Source organism: Callorhinus ursinus, unplaced genomic scaffold, assembly GCF_003265705.2.
Source record: "Callorhinus ursinus isolate GAN/ISIS: 27379988/994484 unplaced genomic scaffold, GSC_fseal_2.0 scaffold74, whole genome shotgun sequence".
In the NCBI taxonomy this organism is placed as follows: Eukaryota; Metazoa; Chordata; class Mammalia; order Carnivora; family Otariidae; genus Callorhinus; species Callorhinus ursinus.
In genome coordinates this window covers 2,921,270-2,943,936 of record NW_027397136.1, presented here as the reverse complement: position 1 = coordinate 2,943,936, position 22,667 = coordinate 2,921,270, and the positions used below count along the sequence as shown (strand labels likewise).

Genomic DNA, 22,667 nt, shown 5'->3' with positions numbered 1-22,667 from the left:
AATAAACAAGCATAATACATATACTACACACACACAAACACACACACACACACATAGTATGTCAGATGGAGAAAAATGAAACAGTAAGAGGGTAAGGGGGATAGGGAGTACATAGAAAGATGGCTGTTCTTTGTTTGCTGGGCTTTTTTGCCCCTGAGGGTAGAGAGCTGGCTGTTCTGTATAGGGAGTTGGGAAGGCTTCAGGGATGGTGACATCTGAGACCCGAAGGAAGTGAGGAAACAAGGCTTGAAGCTATGTGGCAGAAGATGTGTCCATCAGAAGGAGCAAGTCTTGAGCCAAGAGCATGCTTGGCATTGTTGAGAAATAGCAAGGAACTCAGTGCAACTGGGGCAGAATGAACTAGAAGGAGAGTAGCAGATTGAAGTCAAAGAGTCAGAGAGGACCAAAGAGTATTCTGAGCACAAAGGTGATATAATGTGATCTAGCTTTTAAAAGGATGGTGCGGGGGCGCCTGGGTGGCTCAGTTGGTTGGGCGACTGCCTTCGGCTCAGGTCATGATCCTGGAGTCCCGGGGTCGAGTCCCGCATCGGGCTCCCTGCTCAGCAGTGAGTCTGCCTCTCCCTCGGATCCTCCCCCCCTCATGCTCTCTCTCTCTATTTCATTCTCTCTCTCAAATAAATAAATAAATAAAATCTTTTAAAAAAATAAAATAAAAGGATGGTGGGGAGAGGGAAGGAAAGCACAGAGACCAGTTAGGGAACTATGGAAATAATCCAGATGAGAAACCACAGTGGGTTGGGTCACGGTGGTAATAATGGGGTGATGAATGTGGCTGGATTCTGGACATACTCTGAAAGTAGATTGAATGTGAGGGATAAGAGAGAGGAATTAAGGAGGACTCCAGACTTTGGGTTGAGTAGCTGCAAGGATGGAGTTGCCTCTCCTCATGCCTTTGGTGTTCTCATCTTGGCTCAGTTTTACATGCTGTGGTGGATTAAAGTTCATCTGGCAGCTGAATACCATGCAGTGAGTGACCTCAGGTGATGCCATGTGAAAGAGAATAATTGACCAGCTGAGACAGGCTCAAATTTCCCATCCACAAAATTGTGGGCTAAAAAACAAAACAAACAAACAAACAAACAAAACCGCTGTTTCAGACACTAAATTTTAGGTTAATCTCTCTTGTTGCAATAGATAACCAGAACAAAGAACCATCCCTTTGCTGATGACCCACATATTGCCCGAACCTCTCACCTGAATTCGACATTCATATTTAATTGCATATCTGACATTTCCACTTGGACGTGTCTTATTTTGGGTTCTCCCAGAAGCAGACTCCGAGACAAGGATTCAAGTGCAAGTAGCTTACTTGGGAGGTGATCTCAAGAAACACCAGCAGAGCAATGGGGAAGTGAGACAGAGAAAGAAAGCAGACAATAATGGGTGTGTTATTAAGCCAGTTATCACTGAAGAAAACTGCTCCATACTGTTGGGAAACTTGGAGAATTCATGTCAAACCTGTACGTCACAGTTTTCACACTCAGAGGGCACGGGAACCGGAACACTTACATGCTAACTTGTTGAGTCATTGGTTGAGGGCGGCTCCTGGGGAAGCTAATTCCCCACTGGTCTGCTTAGCCCTCAGGCAAGGAAATGAAAACCCTGGGGGTGGGGAGCAGATTAAAGTGGGAAAGTTGAGGAAATCTGAGCTGGACTCTGACAGCATTTGCTAGGACATTGACATTTTAATGATTCCAGGACAATTGTTTGTTTTGTTGTCCTTATTGTTTAAAGATTTTATTTTTAAGTAATCTCTACGCCAAATGTGGGGCTCAAATTTACAACCTTGAGATCAAGAGTTGCCTGCTCCACTGGCTGAGTCAGCCAAGCGTCCCTCCGGAACAATTGTTTTGTAGAATGTTCTACACACTGGCTACTGGGGATAGTTCTCCATGGTCTCACATTTCTTCATGGCTTGTGAGCAGAAGCACTAACTGTCCTTTTGCTTTGGATTACCTTTCCAAAGGTATTTGGATAGTGAACAGCTTTGGAAGCTAAAGTCTCCCATCAAGACAGGCTTGTTTGTTCTTACCCAGTGTAATAAAGGTAATATCTCTCTAAGGCAAAAGTCAGGCATGTTAAAAAAACTGGGGCTCCCTAAGCTTAGGATTGCTCTCCCGTAACTCAACACACATTATGTGTGGGTATCACCTAGCTCTTGTATCATCCTGACTGGGGCTTGGGAAACTGGCACAAGAAAATAATGACTCTGATTGCTGTTCCTGCAATCCAACAGTATAAAGCACTATTTCTCATAATAACCTCAGTATATTTACTGGTTTGCTTTATCCTACAACAAAGACAAAATAGTTCCAGAATTACTATTCCATTGATGCCACCAACAACAAATCTAAGTAACTTTCAAAATTTCTTTGTAGTTATTAGACGATGTATTATTAAGGATTATAGTCAGAATACTATGTTCAAAAATAAGTGAAATTTTCGTCAGTGTGGTTATGTACCAATTTGATATGATCAAGTTAATTTGCTTCATTATTTTTGTGTTTTTTTTTAAGATTTTATTTATTTAGGGGTGCCTGGGTGGCTCGTTTTGTTCAGTGTCTGCCTTCGGCTCAGGTCATGATCCTGGGGTCCTGGGATCCAGTCCCGCGTTGGGCTCCTTGTTCAGCTGGGAGCCTGTTTCTCCCTCTCCCTCTGCCTGCTGCGCCCCCTGCTTGCGTTCTTTTATTTATTTATTTATTTATTTATTTATTTATTTATTTATTTATTTATTTATTTATCAGAGAGAGAGCGCGCACAAGCAAGGGACGTGGCAGGCAGGGGGAGAAGCAGCTGCTGAGCAAGAAGCCCAAGGCTGCACTTGATCCCGGGACCCTGGGATCATGACTTGAGCCGAAGGCAGACGCTTAACCGACTGCGCCACCCAGGCTCCATTTCATTATTTTTGCATTAATTTCTTAAAAATAAATAAACCATTTATGTGATTAAAAATTTAAACTTTACAAAGAAAATTTTAAACTTTACAAAAAGGTCTGCTTGGAGAAATCTCATTAGAATCCCTATCCATTCCGGGTGCCTGGGTGGCTCAGTTGGTTAAGCGACTGCTTTCGGCTCAGGTCCTGATCCTGGAGTCCTGGGATCGAGTCCCGCATCGGGCTCCCCGCTCAGCGGGGAGTCTGCTTCTCCCTCTGACCCTCCCCCCTCTCATGTTCTCTCTCATTCTCTCTCTCAAATAAATAAAATAAAAAATATTTGGAAAAAAAAAAGAATCCCTATCCATTCCATTTACTCCCTAGAGGTTAACTGTTATGGACCGAATTGTGTTCCCCCAAAATTTGTGTGTTGAAGATCTAACCCCCAATGTTACTGCTTTAGGAGATAGGGATTTTATTTTGTTTTAAAGATTTTATTTATTTACTTGACAGAGAGAGACACAGAGAGAGAGGGAACACAAGCAGGCGGAGAGGGAGAGGGAGAAGCAGGCTTCCCGCGGAGCAGGGAGCCCGATGTGGGGCTCCATCCCAGGACCCTGGGATCGTGACTGAAGCCGAAGGCAGACGCTTAACGACTGAGCCACCCAAGCGCCCCGAGATAGGGCTTTTAAAGAGGTAATAAAAGGTAAATGAGAGCATAAGGGTGAGGCCCTTATCAGATAAGACTGGGGTTCTTATACGAAGAAAATGAGACATCAGAGCACCCTCTTTCTCCCTATGCACATGCAGAGGGAAAAGGCCATGTGAGGACACAGAGAGGAAGCAGCCATTTGCAAACCAGGAAGAGATGCCAACAGAGTTGATGTATCAACAGAGACCAAATTTTCTGACCTTGATCTTGAACTTTTAACCTCTAGAACTGTGAGAATATACATTTCTGTTGTTTATGCCACCCAGGCTGTGGTATTTTGTGATAGCCCTAGCAGATTTATACAGTAACTATTAATTAGGATTTGATTTATTCTTCTTTGTTTCTTTTTTTTTAGAGATGGGGGAGGGGCAGAAGGCGAGAGAGAGAGAGAGAGAGAGAGAGAGAGAGAGAGAGAATCTTAAGCAGCTCCACACCCAGCACAGAGCCCGAGGTAGGGCTCTATCTCACAACCCCAAGATCACGACCTGACCTGAAATCAAGAGTTGGATGCTGAACCAACAGAGCCACTCAGGTGCCCTTCTTCTTTGTTTTTCTGTTTTTGGGTTTTTTTTTTTTGAGAAAATAAGCAAATATTTACAGTTTCTTATACAAAAAGTAGCATATTATATACTCTTTTGCACTTAACAATATACCTATAAATCACTCTATATCAGTATGTAGAAATCATTCTTTTTTACAATTCCATTTCTTTATTGTATGTGTTAAGCATAGTTTATCCAACTGTATATGCAATATTTTACTACTACAAAATGCCTGAATGAATTACCTCATATATATGTTGTTTAATGTTTGTGGAAGTGCCTGTTTAGGGTAAATACCTAGGAAATGGATAGCTGAATCAAAGGGTACATGTATATGTATTTTTGTTAGATAATGCCTAATAATCCTTTAGAGGGGTTGCACTATTCTATATTCTCTCTGGCAATGCATGAGAGTGACTTTTTCTTTACTGCCTCACCAACAGTGTTGTCAAACTTGAATTTTTGCCAATCTAATAATGAGAGATGATATTTCATTGTATTTTAATTTACTTTTTTTATCATAAGTGGAGTTGAATCTTTTGTCATATTTTTATGGGTCATGTGTATATCTTTTTCTCTGGTTATCTTTTTTAAAGTTACATTTTCTAAAAAAATAAAAGGAAAAAAATTACATTTCTTATCCAGGATATAGCATATGCTTGATTTTTGTATATTTATTTTCTATCTAGATACATTACTAAATTATTTTATTAAGTCTAGTGGTTAGTCTATCAATTCTTTTATGTAAAAAACTCTAAAGGTGACAATCATCATTTAATAATATTTTTGTCTCTTCCTCTTTGATCCTTATAAATTTCTGTTCTTGTGTTATTATGCTAGTTAGGACAATGATATGATGTTGAATGGAAGAGACAATAGTGGCTTTGTTTTATTCCTTATTTTAAAGAGAATGATTTTAATGGTTTTCCACTAAAGGTAATGTTTGCTATAAACATTTTTATTTACTTTTAATTATTATTTTTTACTATAAGCATTTTTAAAAACAGTTGTTTTTTTTTCTAAGTGGAACCCAGCGTGGGGCTTGAACTCACAACCTGATGAGTTGGATGTTTAACTAACTGAGCCGCTCAGGCACCCCAAAAATAGCTTTCCATTAGATTAAATTTCTCCTCCATAATTGTTTTGCTAAGAAGTTTTGTTTTTGTTTTTGTTTTCATTTTTGACTGGCCATGGTTTGATATTGTCCAGTGAAATGACTTGGCCTCAGAAAGCTGCCACTTCCCGTAGTTCCAGCCCTCCACCGTGGTCCCCTCTGAGCAGGTGAATTCTTCTGCTGAAACTTGCATACTGTAAGGAGACAGTGTCGCCAACAGCCAGGGAAGTCAAAGATCCTAATCTATCCAGGGACAAGGTGAACGGGCAGGCTCCAGTATACTGGTTCCAAAATGTCACTTTGTTTTTTTGTTTTGGTTTTTGTTTTTTAAAGATTTTATTTATTTGAAGAGAGAGAGAGACAGTGAGAGCAGGAACACAAGCAGGGGGAGTGGGGGAGGGAGAAGCAGGCTTCCCTCAGATCACAGAGCCCGATGCGGGGCTCGATCCCAGTACTCTGGGATCATGACTTGAGCCAAAGGCAGATGCTTAAGGACTGAGCCACCCAGGTGTCCCCCAAAATGTCATTTTGTAGTCATGTGATAAAGTAGCAATTATAGGCATTGAGGCCAGTGTGCTTGGTAGAAAGACACAAGATGCAATAGTCTGGAAATGCCCTTATATTCTCATATTCTGTTCCGTGTCTGCCTTAGGTTGCACTATGTGGCTTCACAGCCTTCCCCTGCCATTGCTGCAGGAGACAGACTTGTGTCTGTCCTCATTGACCTCGCAGTAAGTCTGAACATGCTGCTTTGCAGGAAATGTATGAGGTACCTGCAGCCCCGACTGCCCCATAATCTGATGGTTTTATCTTCAGATGTCTGTAGTGTATGTGGTTCTTGGGGGACCCAGCAACTGGTAAGTGACCAGGTTCCTAGAGACAGAGGCTCTCTCTGTACATGGGTCCCAACATCCCACGAGGCAGAGTGTTGTCCTGAGAGCCAGGGCACAGCTGTGACACGTCCAGACTCACAGCCAATGCAGTGACCACCAGGGCGTGGCCAAGGAACTTCGGCCTTGGTTGTGAGGGACCATGCAAGTGCCACATGATGATCGTCCTTCCAGGACAGACACTGAAGAACTGGCTTGATTTGTGAATACAGGCTACCTTACTGATTTCTCATTCCTGTCCTCTGAACCTTTCACCACATTTCCAGTTTTCCTGTCTTATCTTTTCCTGTGGAGATACACAGGTCTGAGTTCAGAGCAGAAACAACAGAGACAGTGTCCACGGGGGCTGGGCTATACTCCTGACAAGCTTTAGTTCAAATCCTCTCTTCTGTAATTCTACTGGGCCTGCTGTATTTAAAAATGCTATGTCTGAGTTTGCTTTGCAGTTTCCTCATCACTGCACAGAATCTACACAAAACCTTCTGAGAAAGCTTTTCAGGTGGTACCTGAGGAGCAGCATCCCTGTGGCTGTTGGAAGTTGTGTCCCCTCAGACCAATGGGATTGATTTTCTTGGGGTGTCTGGCTGGCTCATTTGGGAGAGCATGCGACTCTTGATCTCAGGATTGTGAGTCTGGGTGTAGAGATTACTTAAAAATAAGAAAACCTTTTTTAAAAAATAGGATTTTCTTGGTGAACTTCTGTATTCAATGCCTTGTAATGTTTATCCTTTGGAAAATAGTTCAGGCAGCCACTTGCTAATCTCTGTGATTACAGCAGGCTGGCCGGGCATGGAGCTGAGGCCGGTGGGGCGAAGAGTGGAGGGCATCCACAGCTACCACACTCCAAGCCTCCTGTGCCTCTGCCCCTAGCAGTGAGGTGCATCGCTAGGACAGGACCTGTCTTGCTAGAATTTTGGATTTTATCAAATATTTTTTGTGTATCTATTGATATACTTTTTTTCTTTAATACCTTAATGTGGTAAATTACATTGATTTTCTAGTATTAAATTACATTTGTATGCCTGGGTAAACCCAACCTTGTTATAACACACTATCTTTTAAATATATTGTTGTACTTGGTTTGCTACTTATTATTTTTGTAACTTTCTTCCATGAGTATTGTTTTATAATTTAATGTTCTTGTCTGGTTTTGGTATTAATATTTTATTAACTTCAGTAAATGAGTTGGACTGGGGCATTTTCTAACTCTATTTTTTATAAATTTTCTGGAAGAGTTAAAAATAAGTTTAAAATTATTTGTTCCTTAAATATTTTGTAGAACTGATATGTATAAACTTCTGGACTTTTTTTTTTTAATGAGAGAGTTTTTACTACCAATCTGTTATAAAAATATTCAGGCTTACTATCTCTTCTTCAATCAGTTTTGGAAAGTTATAAAGTATGTGTATTTAGATATCTCCACATGTTCACTAATTTCTTTGATTACCATATTCCTGTCTTTCAGAAATTTTTCTAGGATTTTTTTTTTCTGAAGTGTCATTTATATTTTCCTTTGGCAAAGATCAATTGGTAATAAACTCTGTGCTTTTGTTTATGTGAAATGTCTTTATTTTGTCCTTGGTCTTATAAAATAGTGTTACTGGGTACATAATTCCAAGATGACAGTTATTTTCTCTAAGTACTTGAAGATATTATTCTGTCTTCTGGCTTCCCTTTTGTGTTAACAAGTCTGCTGTCAGTCCAATTACTGTGCCTTTGTAAGTAAGCTGATTTTTTTTTCCTGGCCCAATGTTATGGGTTGAATTGTATCACTCAAAAAGATATGTTAAAGCCCTAAGCCCCAGTACCTAAGAATGTGACCTTATGAGGCACCTGTGTGGCTCAGTCGTTAAGCATCTGCCTTCAGCTCAGGTCATGATCCCAAGATCCTGGGATTGAGCCCCACATCGGGCTCCCTGCTCCGCGGGAAGCCTGCTTCTTCCTCTCCCCACTCCCCCCGCTTGTGTTCCTTCTCTCGCTCTCTCTCTGTCAAATAAATAAATAAAACCTTAAAAAAAAAAAAAAAGAGGGCGCCTGGGTGGCTCAGTTGGTTAAGCAACTGCCTTCGGCTCAGGTCATGATCCTGGAGTCCCGGGATCGAGTCCCGTATCGGGCTCCCTGCTCAGCGGGGAGTCTGCTTCTCCCTCTGACCCTCTTCCCTCTCGTGCTCTCTCTCATTCTATCTCTCTCTCAAATAAGTAGATAAAATCTTTAAAAAAAAAAAAAAAGAATGTGACCTTATTTTGAAATAGAGTAATTGCACATATAATTAGTTAAGGTCATATTGGAGAAGGGTGGCCCATTGATCTAATATGACTGGTGTCCTTTTAGGAGAAGAAAAGAGACACAGAGACATAGGTATATGAAGATATAACAGATGCTGATGGAGGCGGAGATTGAGGTTTTGCAGTTGTGAGCCAAGCAATGACAAGGATTGCTAGCAAATCATCAGAAACAAGGAAGAGGCAAGGAAGGATTTTCTCCTACCAGTTCAGAGGAAGCGTGACCCTGCTGACACCTGGCTTTTGGACTTCTAGACTCCAGAACCATGAGACAATAAATTTCTGTTATATTAATCCACCCAGTTTGTGGCACTATGTTATAGCAGTCTTTAGGATTTATTTATTTATTTATTTTTAAAGATTTTATTTATTTATTTGAGAGAGAGAGAATGAGAGATAGAGAGCACGAGAGGGAAGAGGGTCACAGGGAGAAGCAGACTCCCTGCTGAGCAGGGAGCCCGATGTGGGACTCGATCCCAGGACTCCAGGATCATGACCTGAGCCAAAGGCAGTTGCTTAACCAACTGAGCCACCCAGGTGCCCAGTCTTTAGGATTTAATGCAACTGATTTTAAGGTATGTTGTAAAAAAAAAAAAAAAATTCTTTTATTTTGTCAGTTTCACTGGAATTTTCCAGGTTGGATTTCTTTTTACTTAGTCTTCTTAGTGACTTCTGATGTGTGGATTTATGTTTTTTATCAATATGGAACAATAGCACTCATTATATGGCTATAAGCTCATTTCCATTCTCTTGATTCTCCTTCTGGGACTCTAAGTAAATTTAAATTAGGAAACTGTCTTTTCTATCTTCATGTCCTTAGCCTGTCATATTTTCATCTCCTTGAATCTCTGTGCTGCTTTCTAGGTAAAGATGTGTGGCAGCAATTGATAGTTGTCACTCATTAGCTATTTTCTCTTTATTTTAGTAATAGAACTTAATTTTGATGGGTCCATGACCATCCATAGTAAAAGCTTTGCCCTTGAGCAAAGAATGACCATGTAGTGAGATTTTGCCATGGGATATAAACAGGGGTGGTGTGCACAATTTTAGGAAGTTTTCTTTTTGGCTATTTGTATATCTTGTTTGGAGAAATATCTATTCACATTTTGTACCCGTTTTTTAAAATGGGGTTGTCCTTTTTATTGTTGAATTTTGAGTTATTTATATATTCTAAATATAATATCAAATATATGGTTTGCAAAATTTTTTCCCATTCTATGCACTGTCTTTTCACTTCCCTGACAGTGTCTGAGTTAGTCTCCCAGGGCTGCCATAACAAAATACCACAGACTGGATATGACCTCATTTAACCTTTATCACCTTTTAAAAGGCCCTGTCGCCAGATACAGCCACATTGTGAATTAAGGCTTCCACATATAAATATTAGGAGAACACAGTTCAGTCCAAAATACTCTGCCTTCTAGGTACCCAAAGTTTATATCCTTCTCATGTGCAAAATACATTCACCCCAATCCTAAATTCTTAACCCGTTCCAGAATCAACTCTATGTCCAAAGCCTCAACTAAATATCATCTAAATCAGGTATGGACGAGACTTGAAATATGATTGATCCTGAGGTATATTCTTCTTCCAGCTGTGAGCCTATGAAGCAGAGAAATTCTGTGCTTCTAAGATACCATGGTGAGACAGGCATGGATAGACATTCCCATTTTAAAAGAGAGAAATCAGAAAGAAAAAGGGGGGGGTGGATCCAAAGGAAGTCCAAAACTTAGCAAAGCAAATTCCATTAGATTTTCTGGCTCAATACTTTGCCCTCTGGGGCTACGGGGGTGGCAGCATCATCCTCTTGGTTCTGGGCAGTAGCTTTGTTCCTGAGGGACTGGTTGGTAGCAGCTTGACCCACTAAAACTGAGGATACAGCCTTGCCCCACCCTTCCCAGACCTGTAACCTCTGGGCTCATGGTAAGAGTGACAGTTCTGCTCATCTCTGAATAGTTTTTGGTGCTATTCCTCCCTTTTCTTGAAGGATAATGAGGACTGGCAGCCAGATAGCTCTACTTTTTTATCCTGTAGAATCCCAGAAGTCCAACAGGACTCCTTTATTTTGGTGACTCTCTCCCTATTCTTGCAAGCTGGCAGTGTTTCTGCTGGTATAATCCCATCTCTATTCCTGGATACTTCTGAGATGGCTGATTAAATCCATGAGTCACACTGCCAGGGGGAAGAATTTTCTCTACCTTCAAGGCCCTTCTAGCTGGACTAGGAATCAAATTGATGGGGGCAGAGTAACAAGAGAAAATCAAATTTAATAGCATATATACAGGGAATCCACACAGACATGGAAATTCCAAAGACAGTCAGGCAACGTGATGCTTGTATGAGCTAAAGAGAGGGTATCTGAGGATACAAAGGGGAGAAAGACCATTAGCAGGAAGATGAAAGATGTTTAGAAACCAAGGTTATCTTATTATGTAGATAAGTTTCTTAGGTAAAGGGGAATCTCTATTAATAGCTCTCTTCTTGGTACAGAGGCAGTTGAGGGGGGATGTAAAAAGCTTTTTCTGAATCTGCTGGGTTTTAATGGTTTTTAATTCAAATAATGTTCATGCTGAAGTGGCCCATCTTGGGGCAGCCTGCCCTTGGACCCTACAGCACCTATGATCTCTTTATCAAATGATTTTCCAGCCACACCTTTGATGTGCTTTGTAGAATTTACCTTTTCTTTTTTGGTAATATGGACAGTAATTGGGTACTGCCCCCAATTCCAACATGTGGGAGGGTAGTGGATTTCCCCACATTACCAAGAAGCAGTTCTCCAGACACCAGATGGGTATCTTATAATTCAACTCAATTCTGACAGTATCTACGCAGAAATAGTACCAGATCCCACAGGTAAGGTCTCAGTCCCACAGGAGTGCTGTCACCCCACTGTCTTTCCTGCTCCTTCATATGCCAGATGCAAGTCTATGTTATTACCTGTGTCCCTGGCCAACTGGCTACAAACTGAAGGTTCTAGTGATCCCCTCCAACTCAGGATGCTGTCTGCAAGTTCAGATTGTTACCTGTACTTCTGACCAGTTGGCTATAAATTAGAGGTTCCATGACCCCCTCCTTAGGATTGATTAACTTCCTAGAGTGGCTCACAGAACTCAGAGCCACATCTTTCTTAGTGGTTCTTTCTTTCCTACTGGTTTATTATAAAAGGATATAACTCAGGAACAGCCAGATGGAAGAGAGGCATTGGGTAAGGTATGGTGAAAGGATGCAGAGCTTCCATGCCCTCTCCAGGTGCATCACTTAACCCATACCTCCACATGTTCACCATCCCAGAAGCTCTCCAAATCCCATCTTTTTGGGTTTTTGATGGAGGCTTGATTACATAGACAAGATTGATTAAATCACTGGCCATTGGTAATTGATTTAAACTCTTGCCCCTCTCCCTTCCCAAGAGTTGGGGGTGGGATCGGGACCAAAAGTTCCAAACCTCTATTCCTTTTTGGTTCCCCTGGCAACCAGCCCCCATCCTTAGGTGCTTCAAAAAGTCACTTTACTAACATAAGCCCAGTTGTGAAAAGGGGCTTGTTACATCTATTTCACCCATGTCACCAAATATCTTGACAAAAGATGTTCCCATTGCTTTTATTGCTCAGGAAATTCCAAGGGTTTTGAGAGCTGTGAGCCAGGAACAGTGGACAAAGACCAAATATATTTGAGAAATATATTTTGGTCATCTGAGTGACCAAATATAAATCATAATACCATAGGTAGGCTAAGAATTTTCTAAATCTTCAAGTCCTCATTCCTTTTTGCTTAATAATTCCTTCAATTTATCTGTCTTCTCCTGCATTTTACTATAAGCAGTAAGAAGAAATCAGGCTGTACCTTCAGCACTTTGCTTAGAAATATTCAACTTTATTATTTTTAAATTCTACTTTCCAGGGGCGCTTGGGTGGCTCACTCAGTTAAGTGTCTGCGTTCAGCTCAGGTCACGATCCAGGATCCTGGGATTGAGTCCCCGCATCAGGCTCCATGCTCAGCAGGGAGCCTGCTTCTCCCTCTCCCTCTGTCCCTGACTTTGCTCGTGTTCTCTCTCTCTCTCTCAAATAAATAAAATCTTTTAAAAAAATTCTACTTTCCACAAAATATGAGAACACAATTTGGCCAATTTCTTTGCCATTTGATAAGGGTCACCTTTCCTCCAGTTTTCAGCAACATGCTCATTTCTGTCCCAGAGCTCACCAGAATCACCTTTGATATCCATTTTTGTACCAACAGTCTCTCTTCAAGGCATGCTAGGCTTTTTCTAACATGGGCCTCAAAACTCTTGCAGCCTCTAATCATAAAGCTACATTTTTTAGATATTTGTTGCAGCAACATCTCACTTCTCAGTATCAGAATCTGTATTAGTCTGGTAGGGATACATTAACAAAATATCATGGCTTAAACAACAAAAATTTGTTTCTCACAGTTCTGGAGGCTGGGTATCCAAGATCAAGGTGTCAGCAGGTTTGGCCAGCTTGTAGATGGCCATCTTCGTGTTGTGTCCTCACGCGGCCTTTTCTCTGTGCATATTCCTCAAGTGTCTCTTCCTCTTCTTACAAGGACACCAGTCCTATTGGATTAGGGTTCCACTCTTACAACCTCATTTAAATTTAATTACCTTTTTGAAGGCCTCTCTCCAAGTATGTTGAAGGTTTGGGAAAGGGTGAGGAAACTTGAAGGAACACAATTCAGTCCAAAAGAGTGTACTTGAAGCACAAGAGATAATTTTTTTTTATTGTGGTAAAATATATACAACATAAAAGTTACCATTTTAACCATTTTTAAATGTACAGTTGTATGACATTAAGTGCATTCATATTGATATGCAATCATCACCACCATCATCTCCAGAACTTCATCTTCCCAAACTGAGGTTTGGGAAGTACTCTAATTCCTAAACACTAACTCCGTATTCTCCCTTCCCCAAGCCCCTGGCAACCACCCTTTTACTTTCTGACTCTATGAATTTGACTACTCTAGGTATCTCATATAGATGGAATCATACAATATACAGTCCTTCTGTGATTGGGTTATTTCACTTGGCATCATATCTCCAAGATTCACTCATGTTGTAACATGTGTCAGGATTTCCTTTCTTTTTAAGGCTGAGTAATATAAAAGTTTTCCATTTTGGTGAAGTCCAATTTTCCTATTTTTTTTCTTTTGTCACTTGTATGTTTGGTTTCATCGCTAAAAAACTATTGCCTGATCCAAGGTCACACAGATTTATACCTATGTTTTCTCTAAGAGTATTATAGATTTAACATTTATATTTAGGTCTATGGTCCATTTTGAATTAATTTTTGTAAATGTGAGGTAGGGGTCCAGTTTCATTCTTTTGCATTTGGGTATACAATCATTACAGCACCCTTTTTTAGAAAGACTATTCTTTTCCCATTCAATTACCTTGATGTTCTTGTTGAAAATTGTCCATAAATGTATGGGTTATTTCTGAACACTTAAGTCCCTTCCAGTGATATATATGTCTATTACTTTCCAGTACTACACTGTCTAGATCACTGTAGCTTTGTAGTCAGTTTTGAAATCAGGAAGAATGAATGTTTTCCTTTTTTTTTTTTAAGGATTATTTTGGCTATCCTGCGTCCCTTACATTTCCATGTGAGAGATGCAGCTTGTCAATTTTTGAAAAAAAAAAGGCAGCTGAGATTTTATTTTATTTTATTTTATTTTTTTTAAGATTTTATTTATTCATCTGAGAGAGAGAGAATGAGAGAGAGAGAGAGAGAGAGAGAGAGAGAGAGAGAGCGCGCGCATGAGGGGGGGAGGGTCAGAGGGAGAAGCAGACTCCCCGCCGAGCAGGGAGCCCGACGCGGGGCTCGATCCCGGGACTCCAGGATCATGACCCGAGCCGAAGGCAGTCGCTTAACCAACTGAGCCACCCAGGCGCCCGGCAGCTGAGATTTTAATAGGATTGCATAGAATCTGCAGAAAAATAGGGGAGTATTGCCATTATAATACTATTAAGTCTTCTGCTACCATTTCTTGATGAACTACCTAGACTGATGATGATTTAGCTAACTTATAAACTCTGTATCTTGTGTCTTCCTACCCTCTCAGTATAGACTAACAATTACTTGCTCTTCCATTAGTTACTTTTCCTACACTTTTTTTTTTAAAGATTTTATTTATTTATTTGACAGAGAGAGAGAGAGATAGCGAGAGAGGGAACACAAGCAGGGGGAGTGAGAGAGGGAGAAGCAGGCTTCCTGCTGAGCAGGGAGCCCGATGCGGGGCTCGATCCCAGGACCCCGGGATCATGACCTGAGCCGAAGGCAGATGCGTAACGACTGAGCCACCCAGGCGCCCTAAACATAATCTCTTGAGTACTTTTACCTTTACTTCTACCTTTCCTCCCTGTGCTCCACATCTTAAACTGTCCACTGCATTTTTACCTTTATATTGTTAACAATGGTATTACATTTACAAACTATGCTTTAATGGTAGCAAGATTATTCATAATTTATTAATATGTTGGGTCTAAAAGTTGAACACCAGAAAACAGCACTTTCTAAGCTTTCTATCATAGTAATTAGTTATTCAGTTGAATTCTCTCTTTTTCAGATTTCTCTCCCGGAGCTCCTATCTTTCCATTCCAATCTAGCCTAGAGCTCTTGGGACTTCCCTGAATTAGATCTTCCCTGTTCTCCTGAATTAGATCTGATATTGTCAACTACCCTATTTTTTAACTCATTTTGCTTGAGCAAATCTTCAAGTAACTCTATTTAAAAAATGGTATTTGAGGGGTGCCTGTGTAGCTCAGTCAAACATCTGCTTTTGGCTCAGATCATGATCTCAGGGTACTGGGATTGAGCCCCCCACCCCCCATCGGCTGCCAGGCTCTTGCTCAGTGGGGAGGCTGCTTCTCCCTCTCCCTCTGCTGCTCCCCCTTCTTGTGCTCTCTCTCTCTGTCCCTCTCTGTCAAATAAATAAATAAAATCTTAAAAAAAAATAAAAAAGCGTATGTGGGAGGGGCGCCTGGGTGGCTCAGTCGGTTAAGCGTCTGCCTTTGGCTCAGGTCATGATCCCCGGGTCCTGGTATTGAGCCCCGCATCGGGCTCCCTGCTCCATGTGAAGCCTGCTTCTCCCTCTCCCACTCCCCCTGCTTGATCTAAAATCCTTTTTGAATCCCTGCAGATCTAAAAATGTTTTAATTCTGCCTTTTTTAAGGTTTTATTTATTTATTTGAGAGAGAGTGAAAGAGAGTGAGAAACAGTATGAGAGGGGAGAGGGTCAGAGGGGGAAGCAGGATCCCCGCTGAGCCGGAAGCCCATTGTGGGACTTGATCTCAGAACTCCAGGATCATGACCTGAGCTGAAAGCAATCGCTTAACCAACTGAGCCACCCAGGTGCCCCCGTTCTGATCTTTTACTTAATGATATTTCAGCTAGGAGTGGAACTTTTCTGAAAAGTAATTTTTTTCTTAGGTTTTGAGGTTCAAGAAATATTTCCCTCAGAAACTTGGAATTCTTTGTTATCTTGTTATATTTAGAGTTGCTGGTAAAAATTCCAATGTCAGCTTGATTCTTGGGTCACTTATTTTCTTTTCTTTGGGAAATTTAAGATCTCTGTTTTTGCAGTTCTAACATTTTACAAGGTTGTTTTTTCTACGTTTTTCTCTGTGCTAGTAGACACTTCAAGCTCTGGGAAATTTTCTTCCATTATTTTTGAGTAATTTTCCATTCTTTACCTTTTTTTCTCTTTCTCTTGTAATATTAGTTCTCTTGGATTTATTCTTTCTCTTATATTTTCTCTCGCAATTTCCACCTCTGAGTATGTCTTCTTTTTTTAAAGTTTATTTATTTATTTATGTAATCTCTACACCCAACATGGGGCTCAAACTCATGACTGGGAGATCAAGAGTCATGTGCTCTTCTCACTGAGCTAGCTAGGTGCCCCATATTTCTTCTACTTGTAAATTTCATTCACTTTATCTTTTAAAACTTCTAGTGAATTTATAATTTTGGCAATTTTTTTTAAAGATTTTATTTATGTCTTTGAGAGAGAAAGAGTGTGCACAACCTGGAGGTGGGGAGAGACAGAGGGAGAAACAATGCGGGGCTCCATTCCAGGACCCTGGGATCTTGACCTGAGCCACAGGCAGACGCTTAACCGACTGAACCACCCAGGCGCCCCTAATTTTGGCAATTTCTTATGATTTCAAGACTTACTTTTTATTCTTGGATTGTTACTTCATCTGAGTATACTGAGTATATTATTCTTATTTCATAGGTGTACTAAAAGTCCATGAGCATACTAACTCTTATTTTTTAAGTTCTCTGAAGTTTCTTTATTTCCTCTATGGTCACATTTTGTTTATCTTTCTCCCCTCCCCCTAAATTGGAGACTTCTTTTAAAAATCTATTAATCTAATCCTTGGTTGTCTGTTCATGTTTAAGATGAAGTAATTGGAATGCTGATTAGGAATCTTGTGAACTTGGGAGGGTCTTGCCAACTTGCACTTCACTCAAGGAAGGGTGAGTGGGTAGAAAACCAGCTATTGTGCCAGAATAAAGACTGCTTCACTCTTAGTCATTAAATGCTCAAATGGGGGCTCCTGGGTGGCTCAGTTGGTCAAGCATCTGCCTTTGGCTCACGTCATGATCCCAGGGTCCTGGGATGGAGTCCCGCATCGGGCTCCCTGCTCTGCGGGGAGCCAGCTTCTCCCTCTGCCTGCAGTTCCCCTTGCTTGTGTTCCCTCTCTGTCAAATAAATAAATAAAATCTTTAAAAAAAAAATAAGTGCTCAAATAGCTGCCCAACTCCTCCCCAGAGATTATGAGAACTCTTGATTTTTAGCCTGGGATAAATGCCTACTGACTGTATCCGAGATAAGGAAGGGTTCTTCTGTTCTATATGGAGATCTTTATTTCACCTTCCTATTGGCTGCAGCCTCCTTCTGCACCTACTCCACATTATGGTTTCTTTCATTTTGTTTAGTCAGGCTGCACTCACTTTGTGTGTAAATTAAAAAAATATATATGTTTTGGTGGTCTCCTTCCCATTTTCTATTACATATGGGTTTTGTATCATTTTTAAAATTCCTTTATTAGCATTTTAATTGGGGTCTCAGGAAGAAGAGGTAATGAATGCATGTGCTTAGCCAGCTTTTTAAAAATTTATTTTTAATTTATTTTTATTATTTTTTAAAGATTTTATTTATTTGAGAGAGAGAGAGAGAGCACGCACAAGAGCCGGGGGAGGGAGAAGCAGACTTCCTGCTGAGCAGGGAGGCTGATACGGGCTCGATCCCAGGACTGTGGGATCATGATCTGAGCTGAAGGCAGATGCTTAACCTACTGAACCACCCAGGTGCCCCCCAGCTTTTTTTTTTTTTTTGTAATTGAAATATGGTTGACAACCCATGTTACATTATTTTAAAATTATGGAATGCTTCATTAATTGGTGTGTCAGCCTTGCACAGGAGCTATGCTGATCTTCTATCATTCCAATTTTAGTATATGTGCTTAGTATATGTGCTGCCCAAGGGTGCACTCAACCGGCTTTAATAAAAAAATACTAAATGTAAGTTAAAAAAACAAACAAAAACATCTGGGGCAGAGTAGGAAATAAGAAAAAACGACCAGTGGAAGGGCAAAAAACCAAAAAACAACCCTCCCCCCAAACACACACAAAAAACCAAACTATCACAATTCTCAGTCTGTGATATTGATAGTACCCTCTGTATGTATAACTTACTGCTTAACATAGTAACTCTCCAGATCCACACATTTTAGCGACATAGCGGATCTCAGACATGGAGTTCACACCCCATTTTACAGTTAAGAAAAGTAAAACCCAGAAATAAAGTGATTTCCCCAAGGTCATTCAAGTAGAGAGTAGCAGAATGGAAACTAGGATATGACTCCCACTTTTTTTTTTTTTTTTTTTTTTTACCTCCCCACACTGCTGGGGAGTAACAGGATGAGCAGATCAGCAGTTAGATGAAAAAGATCTTGAAAAACAGTCGAAGAAGGATGGCTTTTTTTGGGGTAAAAAGCCAGATGTCTAAAAAAATGAAGTATTTTAGGATGCTTATTTGGCAGCTATACTATCTTCTTTGGCAGCACAGTCTAACAATTGGTAGGCATATGTTGAATGTACTGAAGGGGGCGACTGTACAGCAGGACCGGGAACTGCAATAATCCAAGTGCGTGGTGATCTGGGAAGTAACAGAGTCTGGGCAGGATGTGACAGTAGAATTTGGTGAATGAATGAATGAATGTGAATACTGAGGAGAGATGGGAAAATGTTAGTGGGATTATGAAGGAGTGTAAGTTGGTTAATTGTAGTGGAGAATAAGTAGGGGTAAAATGATGACTCGACCCCTTTTAAGGGCATTTTAAATGATTCGATTCAACCTAAAACACTGGGGCAAATATTCATATCACTCCTACTTTCTTGGTTAGGGATAGTTTACCTACATTTGTAAATTAATGGATGCAGCTGCCCTCTTTGCATGACTCCGACGAAAGAAAAACCGACTGCAACTCAGTACAAGAAAATTGGATTTCCTGAAATAAGGTACCATTTGCCTAACATGTTCTGAGGACCAAATACGACAGCGTAGCACCGCATCCGGCACATCGCGGGAGCTGACTGTGCACCTTAAATTCCGCCCACGCTCTCCTCTCCCGCCGAGCTCCTACAGAAAATCCACGTACACTGGCGTGGGTCTTCTGCGACGCTTAAGTTCTTTCCCTAAGGTCGAGTGGACAGCCCCGCGGCCACATTCGCAAAAGCTAAGGGTGGGGGAAAAATCCAATTTCCCTCGGACAAAGGGTTCCCACTGCGGCCTTGGAAGCGCAGCCCGGGATGTATGCCGATTCTAGACCTACTCTAGACAGCGGTGGCGGTGCTGGGGCTTGTGTAACGGGTCCCGCCAAAGAGGGGGTGGGGCTACTCTAAGGTTTGGGAAAGCGACAATTCCGCTCTTCGGGCCTGGCCGGTCCACTTCCTACGGCAAGCAGAAGGAGACAAACGCCGCCTTGCCTTGCTCCCACCTACCGCCTCTTCCCGGAGCGGACTCCGGCTCTCCCTTCCCGTGGCCGCAGGGGCCGCGCGTGGGCGTTGTGGACACCCCGCGCCCGTTGCTCTGCTTGGGCGCGCAATCGCTGCGGGAACCTTGAGTCACCCCACTCCCAGTCCCTGACCCGCCTTCCTCTGGAAGGCGCCGGAGGCCTGCGGGCTGCCAAGTCGCATTCTCAGGAGGGTGCGGGAAGGCTAGGTGGCCTGGCCGGGAGTAGGCGGAGCTCGCGGTGTCTCGCGGCCCCGGCGGGGGTGGGGCTAGGTGTCTCGCGCAGGGGGCGGGGCGCGGTGACGTCGGCGGGCGTTAGGGCAGTACTGTGGCTGTGGTGGTGGCGGCGGCGGCGGTGGCGGCGGTAGTGGCGGCGGCGGCGGTGGCGGCGTCCGGGCGGCAGCAGCAGCAACAGCAACAGCAGCAGCCCTGAGGAGGGTGAGACGGCCGCCGTGGCGGCAGCTCGGAAGTCGGGCGGGACCGAGAGCTTCCCGCCTGCCGCTGGCGCTGAGGCTTTTTTTGCCTTTTCTTAGCTTGCTTCTTCCTCACGGCCCTGGCTAGGGCTGGGCAGCGCGCCCCCGGGGAGGGGCGGAGCTGTAGGTGAGGCTTCAGGACCCCCCTCCCCCTCCTCTCCCCACCGGGGGGATGGGAAAGTCCGGGGAGGGGCGGACCCCACCCCACCCCACCCCACCCCACCCCAGCCCCCCGCGGGCTCCACCCCACCGAGCTCCAGGATTGGGCGGGAGCTGAGGCGGTAGATGTGGGGAGCCCGAGATGGGAGATGGGAGATAGGGGTTCTGGGCGCTTGGTGAGCGGAGGGTTTGAGGCGTGATGTTGCGGGCGAGGTAGTGGCGAGATGGAGAAATTGGGGAGCTATGAGGAGGTTGGGGTGCGGTCAGGGTGGATCTGTGTGTTTAGGCGACCGATGTAAAATGTTGAAAGATGATTTTTTTTTTCTTCTGTGAAATGGTAAGATAGATGAAGGGTGTATTTCAAAAGGAAGATGAGCTGTGGATGTTGCCTTTGAGGCAGTTGGAGAAGCTGTTGCACTAGGTCTCACATTTCTACTTCGGGGTTTGGTTATTATTTTTCCTCCTCGCGGGGTGAGTCGGGAGGGAAGAAAATCCCTCTGCTTTTGGCGCAGGTGGGTACATTGTGAGGGTGGCTGGGTTTAAAGTTTTACACCCTTCAGGAAGAGTGAGATCTTCGATTAAGACAACTTCATTTTGGCAGTAGCATAAGGGAATAGGTCCCATTACATCTAGTTCCCTAAAGGTGTTATCTTCCAGTCTTTTTTGTGTGCCTAAAAGATCTCTTTATACCATCTGACTTATAATCTTTATTCTGTTGTCAGAAGGCCTGAAAATCAGGTAGTTGCTTCGGAAGACACGTTTCTGAGTAATAGTTGCAGGTGGTTGTGGTTGACTGCTTTGGATGGATAATTTGAACAGTTCTCTTGGAGCTAATTATATGAAAAATGCTTAAATGTTTTAAAGCACAGCTGTCTTTTACAGCTCGTTTTTCAACAGACCTTGACATTTAGACATTTTGTGTTCAACACAGTTATTGGGGATTATTTTTATTTCTCAATTGCAGATGTTATTAGACACTAAAAATGGAGTGGAATAATGTTTTTTTCGGTAGGTCCCTCAATTTCTGAGAAATGTTCTTGGAGTCAAGTGCTTTTAAAATGCTCTTTAATAACATTTTGGAGGCATGTATCTCACTTCATAGGGAGATAATGTTACTAAGAGTAAACAGTGTTCAGTGTTCTTCACATCAGTGTTTCACAACTTTATACATTAAATCAATCTCTTCTCGATTCCTGCTCCCTATTAGATTACTGTCAGTATTCACTGACCTTACCTATCAGTGTCATTTAAGCTGTTTCTTGCTCAGAAAACAGGTCCTGTGATGGACATGTATTATGTAATGGATGGAAGTAGGCATGACTCTCAATAATTCATTTGTGGAGGAAGAGAAACCGTCATGAAATGGAATTTAAGCAGTGACTTTCCCAAGGCTTACTCAATTTATTTGGGAACATAGCCAGAGAAATGCTTTCCTGTAACCCAAGAGAGAAATATACAGATGTGAGTGTCAGTAGTTGCAGATCATTGCCTTTTCTAACATGCCTAATTAATGAGCAGACTATTATCTTCTAGAAAATACTTTCAGGCAACAGATGATACAATAGCTATAGAGAAAGGGTGTGTCCAATTTGTAATTCTAAAAGATTCAATTAAATGTATTCAAATAGATCAAATTAGTAGTTGGTAAATGAATACTTTTGATTTGGATTAGTTACTTAGAAGGAAAAATTAAAATCATATATCTAGTTTTGGCTTTTAAATTATACATTGATTTAATTGGGTATGAATGAGTACAAATGTGAACTAAGATATCAGGTGAAACTTTTTATGTATATTGCTAAAATTACATTTGCATGGCTGACAGTGGCATTCTTTGTGGGAATGAAATCGTGGGATTGGGGGGAAAGTATAAGGTAGAAGTGGTCTGTTTCTCTTTAGAATTTCTTTTTTTTTTTTTTAAGATTTTATTTATTTATTTGAGAGAGAGAGAATGAGAGAGAGAGAGCACGAGAGGGAAGAGGGTCAGAAGGAGAAGCAGACTCTCTGCTGAGCAGGGAGCCCGATACGGGACTCGATCCCGGGACTCCAGGATCATGACCTGAGCCGAAGGCAGTCGCTTAACCAACTGAGCCATCCAGGCGCCCTCTCTTTAGAATTTCTTATGCCTAGAAAAAAATACTACATTTTATTTTTCAAGAAATGTCACTTGCTAGTCATTACTGTGTTGTTCTTGTTGAATTTACTGAGCTCTCTCCTCCCACCCCCACCCATTACTAAAGTCAGGTATGTCAGTCTGTTAATTGAACATTAGTACTGGAAGCAAGATAAAAGTGAAGATTCTTATAGCAACAACTGCTCTTCTGCTCTAAGTTTATGCTTTTGAAGTAGTAGAAGAGCTGTTAAATGTGCATTTGATACATACCATATCAAAACATCAATGGAAGAACACCAGGGAATGTAGTATTTTGGTTAACTAAATAATTAGTACATTCATTATCAATTTTCAGATAAATATAATGTAATGAAGTAAACAGCATACAAGTTATATAAAATATTTATTTTTATAGCTCTTCAGCATCTGAGCCTTGGGGGCACTGAATCAT

General features: G+C 41.8%; 1 protein-coding gene and 2 pseudogenes across 12 annotated transcripts in view; 1 reads left to right on the top strand and 2 right to left on the bottom strand.

The window, feature by feature from the left end:
- Positions 1–5,372: 5,372 nt before the first annotated feature.
- On the bottom strand, positions 5,373–6,607 carry LOC112808644 (WD repeat-containing protein 31-like; annotated as a pseudogene).
- An 11,226-nt stretch (positions 6,608–17,833) lies between these two features.
- Positions 17,834–17,934, bottom strand: LOC112808746 (U6 spliceosomal RNA; annotated as a pseudogene).
- Positions 17,935–19,791: 1,857 nt separating this feature from the next.
- ERC1 (ELKS/RAB6-interacting/CAST family member 1) overlaps positions 19,792–22,667 on the top strand; it is a 582,903-nt gene continuing 580,027 nt past the window's right edge. For 8 of the 12 annotated variants that reach the window (XR_012376469.1, XR_012376467.1, XR_012376468.1 and 5 more), the window contains exon 1: positions 19,817–20,071. The gene's annotated coding sequence lies outside the window, so the exon portion shown is untranslated. Of the gene's footprint in view, positions 20,072–22,667 lie in introns of all 12 variants that reach the window. The other 4 variants (XM_073886915.1, XM_073886919.1, XM_073886917.1 and 1 more) reach the window with 2 other exon arrangements.